Source organism: Pongo abelii, chromosome X (assembly GCF_028885655.2).
Source record: "Pongo abelii isolate AG06213 chromosome X, NHGRI_mPonAbe1-v2.0_pri, whole genome shotgun sequence".
NCBI classification, from domain to species: Eukaryota; Metazoa; Chordata; class Mammalia; order Primates; family Hominidae; genus Pongo; species Pongo abelii.
The window spans coordinates 147,839,337-147,852,385 of NC_072008.2; the positions used below are offsets into that span (position 1 = coordinate 147,839,337).

A 13,049-nucleotide genomic window follows, 5' to 3' on the forward strand; every position below is an offset into this window, starting at 1 on the left:
ACTTTGTGAGATAATCAGATATTTGAACTATGGCTGAATATTAGATGACATTCAAGAATTACTATTAATTTTTTAGGTGTGATAATGGTATTTTGGCTACATTTAAAAAAAAACTCTACCTATTAGAGATTTATACTAAAATTTTAATGGTTAAAATTATATAAAGTCTAGCATTTGCTTCAGAATAACTGAGTAGCAGGGTAAAACTAGAATGAGATATAAATGAAACAAAATTGGCCATAAACTGACAATTGTTAAAGCTGGATGGTCAGTATATTGTGTTTCATTAAGTCATTCTGTCAACTTTTGTGTATGTTTGAAATTCTCTATTAGAAATTAGTTTGAATACTAGTTTGGATAGTTTCCGTAGGGCATTTTCAATTTTATTTTTATACATCTTTTCTAGAAACACAGCCGCCACGTAAAGCAAAGTATACACATACCAAGTTCCATTGATTCTACCTCCTAAATCTTTTTTCTTAGCTCCATGTTTTCACTTAAAAAAAAATCAAGGTATTATTTATATATAATAATATTCATTCATTTTAAGGGTAGCATTTGATGAATTTGGTGATTGTATACAGTATGTAACCACAATCAAGATATAAAAGAGTTCCTTCATCCTAAAATCTTCCTCCTGCCCTTTGAAGGTGAGTTCCCCAGCCCCTACCCCCACCAACCACTGATATGCTTTCTGTCATTATAGTTTTGCGTTTTCTACAATTTTATATAAATAGAATCATACAGAACCAAAAAATTCATTTAAATTCATTGATAGATTGACCTGTTTTAGACTCAGGTGGATATACTGCTGCAATGGTATTGTTGCTATTCACATTTAGTAAAATCATGTGTTAGGGATAACTAAACAATGTATATTAAGTTATTATACTTTCTTTTCTTTTTTTTTTTTTTTTTTTTTGAGATGGAGTCTTTCTCTGTCACCCAGGCTGGAGTGCACGATCTCGGCTCACTGCAACCTCCGCCTCTGGGGTTCAAGTGATTCTCTTGCCTCAGCCTCCCGAGTAGCTGGGATTACAGACATGCGCCACCACGCCTGGCTAATTTTTGTATTTTTAGTACAGACAGGGTTTCACTATGTTGGCCAGGCTGGTATCGAACTCCTGACCTCAAGCGATCCACCTGCCTAGGCCTCCCAAAGTGCTGGGATTATAGGCGTGAGCCACTGCACCCAGCCAAATTATTATACTTTCTAAAGTGAAGTCAGGTATGTTTGAAAGGTCACCGACTATTTTAGTCTCACAAATACTGTATTCACCCTTTTTGAAGCCTTATGATAAGACACATACAATGTATTGCTAGATAATACTCTCTTATCTTGTGGGGGAGTTTTATCTACTTGTTCTACATTTCTTAAGTATCTTAGGTTAAGAGAAACGCTGGGTTCATAGTCATAGTACCACTAGTTCTTACTGGTAACTTACATTCATCAGTTCTGTGCCTTTCTGCTTGAAATTGCTTTCCTCTCATCCCTCTGCAGAATCCTAATTGAGAAAGAGAACAATCTCAGGGTTGTGTGCAGTAGTGTCCTGGTAAATGTTTAACAACTGGATCTCTGCAAAAGTAAAGCCCTGGTGTTAAGGGGTGAGCTGTGTACCATGCAAAATGTATATGTTGAAGTCCCAACCTCAGTACCTCAGAATTTGGAAATAAAGTCATGGCAGATGTAATTATTAAGTTAAAATGAGGTCATAAGGGGGTAGGGTGAGCCCTTAATCCAATATAACTGGTGTCCCTATAAAAAGAATGCCATATGAAAAGAAACAGACACATGTAGAGGAAAGATGATATGAAGAGACATACACAAACAACTCTCTGAGGCTGGTTCGAATCAGCAGATCACACCTAATCTGGGATGCCTATAAAAGCAGTCAACAGGTAGGTGGTCCTAGGGTAAAAAAAAAATGCCTATTACTGAAATAATGTTTATGCTTTTGTTCATGTTTCATTCTCTAAGCTGAAGCTGATGTAATTACATAAAGAAAAAATACAAGTAAATTAAAAAAACTGGAAGTTGACAATTTATGGCCTGTGATCTGCTTTTGCATGGCCATTGAGCTAACAACATTTATTTATTTATTTATTTTTAAATTTTGAATATTTCATTTTATTTTATTTTATTTTTTTTCTTTTATTATTATTATTATTATCATTATTATACTTTAGGTTTTATGGTACATGTGCGCAATGTGCAGGTAAGTTACATATGTATACATGTGCCATGCTGGTGCGCTGCACCCACCAACTCGTCATCTAGCATTAGGTATATCTCCCATTGCTATCCCTCCCTCCTCCCCCCACACCACAACAGTCCCCGAAGTATGATGTTCCCCTTCCTGTGTCCATGTGTTCTCACTGTTCAACTCCCACCTATGAGTGAGAATATGCGGTGTTTGGTTTTTTGTTCTTGCGATAGTTTACTGAGAATGATGATTTCCAGTTTCATCCATGTCCCTACAAAGGACGTGAACTCATCATTTTTTATGGCTGCATAGTATTCCATGGTGTATATGTGCCACATTTTCTTAATCCAGTCTATCACTGTTGGACATTTGGGTTGGTTCCAAGTCTTTGCTATTGTGAATAATGCTGCAATAAACATACGTGTGCATGTGTCTTTATAGCAGCATGATTTATAGTCCTTTGGGTATATACCCAGTAATGGGATGGCTGGGTCGAATGGAATTTGTAGTTCTAGATCCCTGAGGAATCACCACACTGACTTCCACAAGGGTTGAACTAGTTTACAGTCCCACCAACAGTGTAAAAGTGTTCCTATTTCTCCACATCCTCTCCAGCACCTGTTGTTTCCTGACTTTTTAATGATTGCCATTCTAACTGGTGTGAGATGGTATCTCATTGTGGTTTTGATTTGCATTTCTCTGATGGCCAGTGATGGTGAGCATTTTTTCATGTGTTTTTTGGCTGCATAAATGTCTTCTTTTGAGAAGTGTCTGCTCATGTCCTTTGCCCACTTTTTGATGGGGTTGTTTGTTTTTTTCTTGTAAATTTGTTGGAGTTCATTGTAGATTCTGGATATTAGCCCTTTGTCAGATGAGTAGGTTGCGAAAATTTTCTCCCATTTTGTAGGTTGCCTGTTCACTCTGATGGTAGTTTCCTTTGCTGTGCAGAAGCTCTTTAGTTTAATTAGATCCCATTTGTCAATTTTGGCTTTTGTTGCCATTGCTTTTGGTGTTTTAGACATGAAGTCCTTGCCCATGCCTATGTCCTGAATGGTAATGCCTAGGTTTTCTTCTAGGGTTTTTATGGTTTTAGGTCTAACATTTAAGTCTTTAATCCATCTTGAATTGATTTTTGTATAAGGTGTAAGGAAGGGATCCAGTTTCAGCTTTCTACATATGGCTAGCCAGTTTTCCCAGCACCATTTATTAAATAGGGAATCCTTTCCCCATTTCTTGTTTTTGTCAGGTTTGTCAAAGATCAGATACTTGTAGATATGTGGCATTATTTCTGAGGGCTCTGTTCTGTTCCATTGATCTATATCTCTGTTTTGGTACCAGTACCATGCTGTTTTGGTTACTGTAGCCTTGTAGTATAGTTTGAAGTCAGGACAGGGATGCCCTCTCTCGCCACTTCTATTCAACATAGTGTTGGAAGTTCTGGCCAGGGCAATTAGGCAGGAGAAGGAAATCAAGGGTATTCAATTAGGAAAAGAGGAAGTCAAATTGTCCTTGTTTGCAGATGACATGATAGTATATCTAGAAAACCCCATTGTCTCAGCCCAAAATCTCCTTAAGCTGATAAGCAACTTCAGCAAAGTCTCAGGATACAAAATCAATGTGCAAAAATCACAAGCATTCTTATACATCAATAACAGACAAACAGAGAGCCAAATCATGAGTGAACTCCCATTCACAATTGCTTCAAAGAGAATAAAATACCTAGGAATCCAACTTACAAGGGATGTGAAAGACCTCTTCAAGGAGAACTACAAACCACTGCTCAAGGAAATAAAAGAGGATACAAACAAATGGAAGAACATTCCATGCTCATGGGTAGGAAGAATCAATATCATGAAAATGGCCATTCTTCCCAAGGTAATTTACAGATTCAATGCCATCCCCATCAAGCTACCAATGACTTTCTTCACAGAATTGGAAAAAACTACTTTAAAGTTCATATGGAACCAAAAAAGAGCCCGCATCGCCAAGTCAATCCTAAGCCAAAAGAACAAAGCTGGAGGCATAACAACATTTATTAAACATAGTTTTAATGTGTGGTGAAGAAGAAAAAGACCAAAAAAGGGAGGAAGAATAGAAGGAGTAACAGAAACCCTATGGCTCACAAAGGCTAAACTACTGTCTGGTCCTTTGCAGAAAAAGTTTGCTGGCTCTCAAAGAGTAATTTGAAGTAGAGAATCTCCTGGTCAAGTTAATTCCGCTTTAGGGAAAGATATTTGGAAAAAATTTGGTAGGATGTGTGTCATTGACATGGAGACCACAACTGAAAGATCTAGTAAGTGTGCATTTTTAAGTAAAAGCTCTTAATTGTTGGACACTAATGTTTTTATATATATATATAAAAAGAACCATGTGAGGGATTTCAAAAGTGCGTCTTCATTTGTCTTGTAGAACTTAAATTTGACTTGTAGCTCTGCATTTGATTCATAGGGCCAAAGTTTGCAATCTTTAGTCTAGGCCCAAGAAAGAATGAAGATTAATCTGATCAACCCTTACAGAGGAGATTTGAAGGCTACATGGTTTGAAGAGCTCAAGAAGAAAGTAGTACCATCAAGAAAGGTTGGCACTCTCAGACTAGGAGAAAAGACAAGGAATAGTAAGTTCTGATGTCAGACATTTATATTGGCTTTACAAGCTGTGCCTCAAGGTGGCAGGGCTTTGTATGCCAATGACTGGAGGAGGTGGGACTGCTGTGGTTTGGAGAACATTGGTGGGGGAGCCACACCGCTGAGATCCTGAGAGTCATTATTGGGAAGGAGATCTCTACAGTCAACAGAAGCAACAGTTCCTAGAAATTATGGAGAATTATAATCTAACGGTGCTGCTGGACAGCAAAAAAAGCCATGATATTTATCAAGATCAGTTTCATTATCCAATAACCTCTCCTTTGTTGTCCCAAATTCTAATTTCTAAGGTTCCAGGTTCGATATTATTTAAAAATAACAAAGCAAAGAAAACATGAACAATATATCATGCCCTATGTATTTTGGGGCATTCTGTATCTGCTGTAGTAGAAATCAAGGAATGTAAATCAAGATATTATAGTTTTCATCTAAAATTTAGCAAAAGACAAAAAATGTATGAGATAGTAGTGTATAACATTTTGAGTCACCAGTTTTGGCTACAAATACCAATTCTGCTGCCTCCTACTTTTGTGTCCTTCAGCAAGCAATGTAACCTCTCTGAGCCTCAGTTTCCTTATTGGTAAAGTAAAACTAATAATCAAACCTACTTCATAGGGTTGTTAGGAGGATCAGTCAAAGCAATGCATGTAAAGTGCTTCGAACAGGGTCTGGGACATGGTAACAGCTTGTTGAATGCTAGCTCTAATGACATGATTACTAATTAATGTGAAGAAATTGTTCAGGATAGTGGCACGGTGGTAGGGCAAGATGAGGTGGCTCTGAGGAATCTGATAGACAAGCTGGCAGCATGGGAGTGACATTGGTATGGCCCAGCAATAGTATGGACAAAAGGCATTTCAGAGGAGACAAAGCCAAAAAGATAGTAAAGTGCATCTGATTCCATAAGCACAAGTGAGCCCAATGAATTAACACAGTAGGTGCAAGGAGTGAACAGAAATAATGCTACCAGACCACAGTGAATCTATAAAGAGATTTTCCTCTCAGGGACAATCTTTGTGACCTTCAGGCCATCCTGTTCTCAGAAGCAGCATCGTGCCATTTCTTCCGAGGATTAAAATTTTCACATTGGCCTGTCACTTGCTTACATCTTGACAAGACAATACACTTGACATATGCCATTCTCTGTGTAGAGACTTGCTGCTGGGCACAGCTTTCCCCCAGACAGCCTGTAATGTATGTTTTGCTTTTGCTAATGTTTCTGTTAAGTTGGTTTAAAACATCTAAAATTTCATAGCTAAAGCATAATGTTGGAGCTATATATGAAGACTGAGACTTTTATAGACAATTCTTTGCTACATTTCTGAATAAAGTTATAAGGTATAAAAACGTGTTTTATTCCACTAGAAAAATTTAAGCTTGATTACAAAAGTACATATGGTTATTTTTAAATTCAGTGAATGCATTTCTACTTTATAGAATGAAATGTGGAAGGCTTCATAGATTTTGTAAAAAGTCACACATCTGGGCCGGGCGCGGTGGCTCACGCCTGTAATCCCAGCACTTTGGGAGGCTGAGGGGGGCAGATCACGAGGTCAGGAGTTTGAGACCAGCCTGACCAACATGGTGAAAACCCGTCTCTACTAAAAATACAAAAATTAGCCGGGCGTGGTGGCGGGTGCCTGTAGTTACAGCTACTTGGGGGCTCAGGCAGGAGAATCTCTTGAACCCGGGAGGCAGAGTTTGCGGTGAGCTGACATCGCGCCATTGCACTCCAGCCTGGGCGATGGAGTGAAACTCTGTCTCAAAAAAAAAAAAAAAAAAAAAAAAAAGTAAAAGACTTCACAATAGTACAATCTTGAATCAGCTCGTAAGAGTTTTCACTTCTGATGTTAGCAACCATATTCATTAAATCACGTTTATTTCATTGACTTTTCAATGAACGATTTTCTTATAGGTAGCCAAAGAGTGCAGCAAAGGAACACTAGTGGCTTATTAAACCAAAGAAATAAAATCTAGTATTTGGTAGCCCAAAAGCATGGCTACAATAAATAATAATTTATTGTACAATTTAAAATGACCAAAAGAGTACAGTCAGAATGTTCGTAACACAAAAAAATGACAAGTGCTTGAGATGATGTCTACCCCATTGACCCTGATGTAATTATTACACATTGTATGCCTGTATCAAAATATCTCATGTATCCTGTAAATATATACACCTGCTATATACCCACAAAATTAAAAAGAAAAAAAAAGTGTATCTTCTAACTCAATGAGCATCAGTGACTTTTTTCTATCTACTAGTTACCTATAGAGAACAATGAGTTTAAAAATGCAGCCTTGGCCGGGCACCGTGGCTCACGCCTGTCATCTCAGCACTTTGGGAGGCCAAGGTGGGCGGATCACAAGGTCAGGAGTTCAAGACCAGCCTAACCAATATGGTGAAACCCCGTCTCTACTAAAAATACAAAAAAATTAGCCAGCCTGTAATCCCAGCACTTCGGGAGGCCAAGGTGGGCAGATCACAAGATCAGGAATTCAAGGCCAGCCTGACCAATATGGTGAAACTTCGTCTCTACTAAAAGTACAAAAAAATTAGCCAGGCATGGTGATGGGCGCCTGTAGTCCCAGCTACTCAGGAGGCTGAGGCAGGAGAATCGCTTGAACCCGGGAAGGGGAGGTTGCAGTGAGCTGATATCGCGCCACTGCACTCCAGCCTGGGTGACAGCGAGACTCCGTCTCAAAAAAACAAACAAACAAAAATGCAGCCTTTTGGTATACTTTACATTTCGGCAGCTGACAATATTTAAGCAGCAAAACATTGTTATTAGAAGCAATTTCCAGGAAAAGTTTTACATTTTAAATAAAATATTAACATATAAAGATTGGAAAGATCTTTTGTGGGCATTTGAAGATGTCGGATGTTGGCTCCAAACAGGGGAAAGTAATTTTTGATGAGTGCCAGTCACTGTATTGCTCTCAGCACATATTTTATTTACTTCTAATAATAATTATATGGGGCAGGCACCATTAATATCTCCATCTTATAGATGAGGAAAATGGGAACTTAATATGCCCATATGTTACCGATGGTAGATCCATAATTGTCTGGTTCCAAAGATCATTTTCTCAATAATTATCATCTATGGGTCACATTTAATTTCTTACTACTAACTTAGTCATTTGCTATGGATTGATTTTGAGACAGACAAACTGAATTGGTCTGAGGAATATAGTAAATGATGGTAGAATAATAATGGGTGATACTTAATTAGCATTTGCTGTGTTCTGGGTTACTGTGCTACACACTTTTTCTTTCTTGAGTCACTGAAATTCTGCTCCGCTATCCCCTGCTAGCACACAGGCTTTTCAAAGCAGCTTTATTGAGATATAATTAACATACCATAGGATGTATCCATTTGAAATGTATAATTAAATGTTGGTTAGTATTTCAGAGGTATGTGCAATCATCAAAACGGTCAATTTTAGAACATTTTTGTCACTTTATAAAGAAACCCTGTGCCCTTTAGCTATCACTCCCCATGCCACCAACTCCCATCCCCAGCCCTAAGCAATTCTTATAGTACTTTCTGTCTATTGATTTTCTGTTCTGGTTGTTTGATATAAATGAAATCATATAGTATGTGGTCTGTTGTGACTGGCTTATTTCACTTAAGATAATGTTTTCAAGGCTCATGCATGTTGTAGTATGTACCAGTACTTCATCCCTTTTGATGGTTAAGTAATATTCTGTTACATAGATTGTCAATTTTTTTATGCATTCATCAGTTGATGAGCATTTGGGTTGTTTTCACATTTTGGGTATCGTAAATATTGTTTCTATGACAATTTATGTAAAAGTTTTTTTGTGAAAATATTTTCAGTTTCTTGGATATATACCTAGGAGAGGAATCTCTGGACTATATGCTAATTTCATGTTTAACTTTTTTAGGAACTTCTGAACTATTTTCCAAAGCAGCTGCACCATTTTACGCTCCCACTATCCCTGTACGAGGGCTATTATTTCTCTACATCCTCATCAACACTTGTGAATATCTGACTTTTGGATTCTAGTCATCCTCCTGAGTGTGAGGTAATATCTTTGTGGTTTTGATTTGCAGTTCCGTGATGACTGATGATGTCAAGGATTTTCTAATGTGTTTGTTAGTCATTTGCATATCTTCCTTGGGAGAAATGCCTGTTTATATCCTTTGCCCATTTTAAACTGGGTTACTTATCTTTTCTTCATTGATTTGTATATGTACGTTATATATTTTGGATACAAATCCCTTAACAGGTATATAATTTAAAATTATCTTCTCTCATCTGTGGATTGTGGTGCTACGCTCTTTTTATGGATCCCTTAATCTTTACAATAGCCTCATAAGGAATTATCCACTCATCTCCAGCTTTTTAAATTTTTTTAGAAATGCAAAAGTAGACTGAGTGGGTAAGCACTTAACTCAAAATGTGACTAAGGGATTCCTGGGTTTGAGCTCATATCTCTGTTGGGGATTCAATGAATGCTTCCCGTCTCCTGCCATGATGCTCACATATGTTGTAAGCATTTGACCAAAAACAATTAAATCTTAGGAATGCATTCCCCTGACTGTGCGTAACTCCTAGACATTCCAGTGTATACACATTGAAAAACACACAAAAACAACACTTTGGCAATACTCCCCAAATTTATTCTCTGTGGACTGTGCTGATTTCTAGCAGGAAGGTGTAACCACAAAGCACATGAGGCAGGTTGAATTCGTATTCTGAGTCAGGATTTATAAGCATGGGGAACTGTTCTCTTAAAAGACAATAACAAAGATAAACCTTTTAATGGGAGCCAGATGCAGTCATGATTTTCATTAAATGTTTGCTAGTAACTACACTTATGTGAGAACATCTGCCCACTGATGAGCTCCCTGGAGTTATAGCAGGTGAATTTATGTAGGAAATACAACTTTAAGTACTGCTTCCTGAGGAGAGAAGTTAAATAAAAAACCTTACTTACCTTTCTTTCATTTTTTTTCCCATCTGCCATTTAGAAAGCCCAAGTAAATACATTCCTACATTGAGCTAATACGCTTCCCTTCAGCCTCTCTGCATCCCCAGCTTCAGCTTTGCAGGTGCCCAGTAAGTGTTGGTGTCTATATCTGGGCCCCGGACATACAGGCATGTTGGGTTGTTCAAGAATAATGCAGAGCTTCATATGCCTATAATAGCAACCCATGGCTGGTCTTTGTTATTCACACCCACATTCCTAAACATACACACTCCTCTCTTTTCAAATCTTCCCTCTCAAATGTTCTCAATAATTTATCTTTGGAAGGCTGGATCAGAAAGCAGAATACATGGTATTTAGAGAAAGGTTTTTTTATTGATGTTTTTGGATTCCTCCGAGCTCTAGGTCACTCTTAATTAAGCAGTCAACAGGCAGGTCTTTACTCACTTCCCAGACTGCCATACAAGGTACAGAAAAGAATAGTCTTAAGTATATCTCATATTCCGGATAAATACTCTGGACTGTAGCTTATCTGATTAGTGACCTTCTTCTGAGACCATCAGGATTAATTCCATCTTGTCTCATCACTTTTAAGTCACCTACCTGCAGATTATTCATTGCCTGGTCACTTATCCACATATTGTTATATATATGACAAAATTAAACCCAGCTCTCTCTCCATCACCATTAGCCCTTCTTTTCTGCCCTCTGTAGCTCATAGTCTGCCATTAAGAAACTCCCCAGTAGCTTCAAACTCTTCCCTTCCTCTAGTTATAACTGGAATGTAGCTGTCCTTTCATGTGAACACCAGTTTCCCTCACCTACGCCAGAGACTAGAGGTGGAGTAAGTGGCCACTTTGCTCCACTTACAAATCATTTCTGTTTCTTCTTCAAAATCCAGAGCTCATTTGAAGTATAGAAATTTTCAAGAGTAGACTGACTGATGTCACCTGAAATTCTTGACCGCATATCTCAAATGAGCAATCTTTCCATGTTATGTGTCCTTTTCTACTATTAAAATCGACTATTCAACACTTTATTCTCTTCTCAGTTCTTCAGAAACCCAGCCTCTCATGCCTGTCATTTTATGACCTTTCCTCTTCCTTCACTGAGAGAATAGAAGAATCAACAGAGATTTATTCCCTTATATCTTTACCACCAAATTCACCATCTTACCTGCATTTGTAACCGTGTCATAATCCTTTCCTTTTCTTCTGTACAATGTATAAAATAACCTGTTCTCGCATAAGGCCAGATCTTCTACTTTTAGTATAGGTCCCATCTACTAGTGCTCTGATACTCCTCTTGCATTATCAATATTTTTTTTTCTTCTGCAGTTATCCTCTTGCTCTTTACAATCATTGATTTCACTTAATCATTCACATCAGCATACAGGTATGCTCTAAATCGACCCTCTTAAAAATACACTCTCGGCTGGGCATGGTGGCTCATGCCTGTAATCCCAGCACTTTGGGAGGCTGAGGCAAGCGATCATGAGGTCAGGAGTTCGAGACCAGGCTGACCAACATGGTGAAACCCTGTCTCTACTAAAAATACAAAAATTAGCTGGGCGTTGGTGGTGCATGCCTGTAATCTCAGCTACTCAGGAGGCTGAGGCAGGAGAAACACTTGAACCTGGGAGGCGGAGGTTGCAGTGAGCTGAGATCATGCCGCTGTACTCCAGCCTGGCGACAGAGTGAGACTCTGTCTCAAACAAACAAACAAACAACCACACAAACCAAAAAAACCACTCTCGGGACACCAAATCAACGTCCAACTCCATGCTTTTTCCTTTTCTTAGCATCAAACCTCTCACTTCCTCACCTCATATTGTGTTCTTAATATACATCATTCAGGTTTACACTAAATATTTTCCATTCTTTTATTCTCCTTTTTTTTCAAGGTTACCAATAACTTCCATACTATCAAGTTCAATGGTCACTTGTGTTGCCCCATATTACCTGTGAGAAGTATTTCATGAAGCTGACTATTTTTTGTTCTTAAAACATCATTTGCCTTTGGCTGTTGTAATGCTCCACTCAACTGTTTTTTTCTGTTTTCAATTATTTTGGTTATATACCTAGGAGTATTATGTTGGGTCATATGGTAAGTTTATGTTTAACTTCTTGAGGAATTGCCAAACTGTTTTACATGGAGACTGCACCATTATACATTTCCTCCAGAAGTGTATGAGGGTTCCAGTTTATCCACATCCTCACCGATGCTTCTGATTTTCCATCTAAAAAATTATTTATATAGGCCAGGCGCAGTGGCTCACGCCTGTAATCCCAGCACTTTGGGAGGCCAAGGCGAGCGGATCACCTGAGGTCAGGAGTGCGGGACCAGCCTGGCCAACATGGTGAAACCCCATCTGTACTAAAAATAGAAAAAAAAATTAGCTGGGCGTGGTGGCATGCACCTGTAGTGCCAGCTACTTGCGAGGCCGAGGCAGGAGAATCACTTGAACCTGGGAGGTGGAGGTTGCAGTGAGCCGAGCTTGGGCTACTGCACTCCAGCCTGGGTGACAAAGCAAGACTCCGTCTCAAAAAAAAAAATAATAATAATTAATATAATTATCTTAGTAGGTGTGAAGTGGTTTCTTGTTGTGGTTTTGATTTGCATTTTCCCTAATGACTGATGATATTAAGCAGCTTTTCATGTATTTGTTGGTTATTTATACATCTTCCTTTGATAAATGTCAGCTTAAGTTCTTTACCTAACTTTTAATTGGGTGTTTTAGTTCTTTGTTTTTGAGTTGTAAGAATATTCTGCCTACTAGATCTTTGCCAAATACGTGATTTGCAAATATATTTCTCCTTTTCTTCAGGTTGCCTTTTCATTTTTTTGTATATTTTTTGCAGCAGATTTTTAAATTTGATATAGTCCAGTTTAATTTTGTTTGTTGCTTGTGCATTTGGTGGCAGATCTAAAAAATTACCTAACCAAGTTCTATGTGTTTCTGACCTAGTTCTATATGTTTCTATATGTAACTCTGACCAAATATTCAAACTCATTCACTCAACAGATATATTTGTGACCACTTACTACATACCAGTCCCTACTCTATGCGCTAGGAATAAAGTGATGATGGGACAGTTGTAGCAGATTGCTAGCTGATCACCAACACTCAAATAATCCTCTTCTTGGTAGATTCCATTTATCCATCTCTCTTGCAGTTAAATGTGGCTATGTGAGCTCTTGCCAATGAAATGTTAGTGGGAGTGATACATGTCCCTTTCAACC

General features: G+C 38.2%; 1 pseudogene; it reads left to right on the forward strand.

Annotated features, from left to right (window-relative positions):
* The window catches only part of LOC112130972 (melanoma-associated antigen C3-like), a 644,458-nt pseudogene that overhangs the window by 393,792 nt on the left and 237,617 nt on the right, over window positions 1-13,049 (forward strand).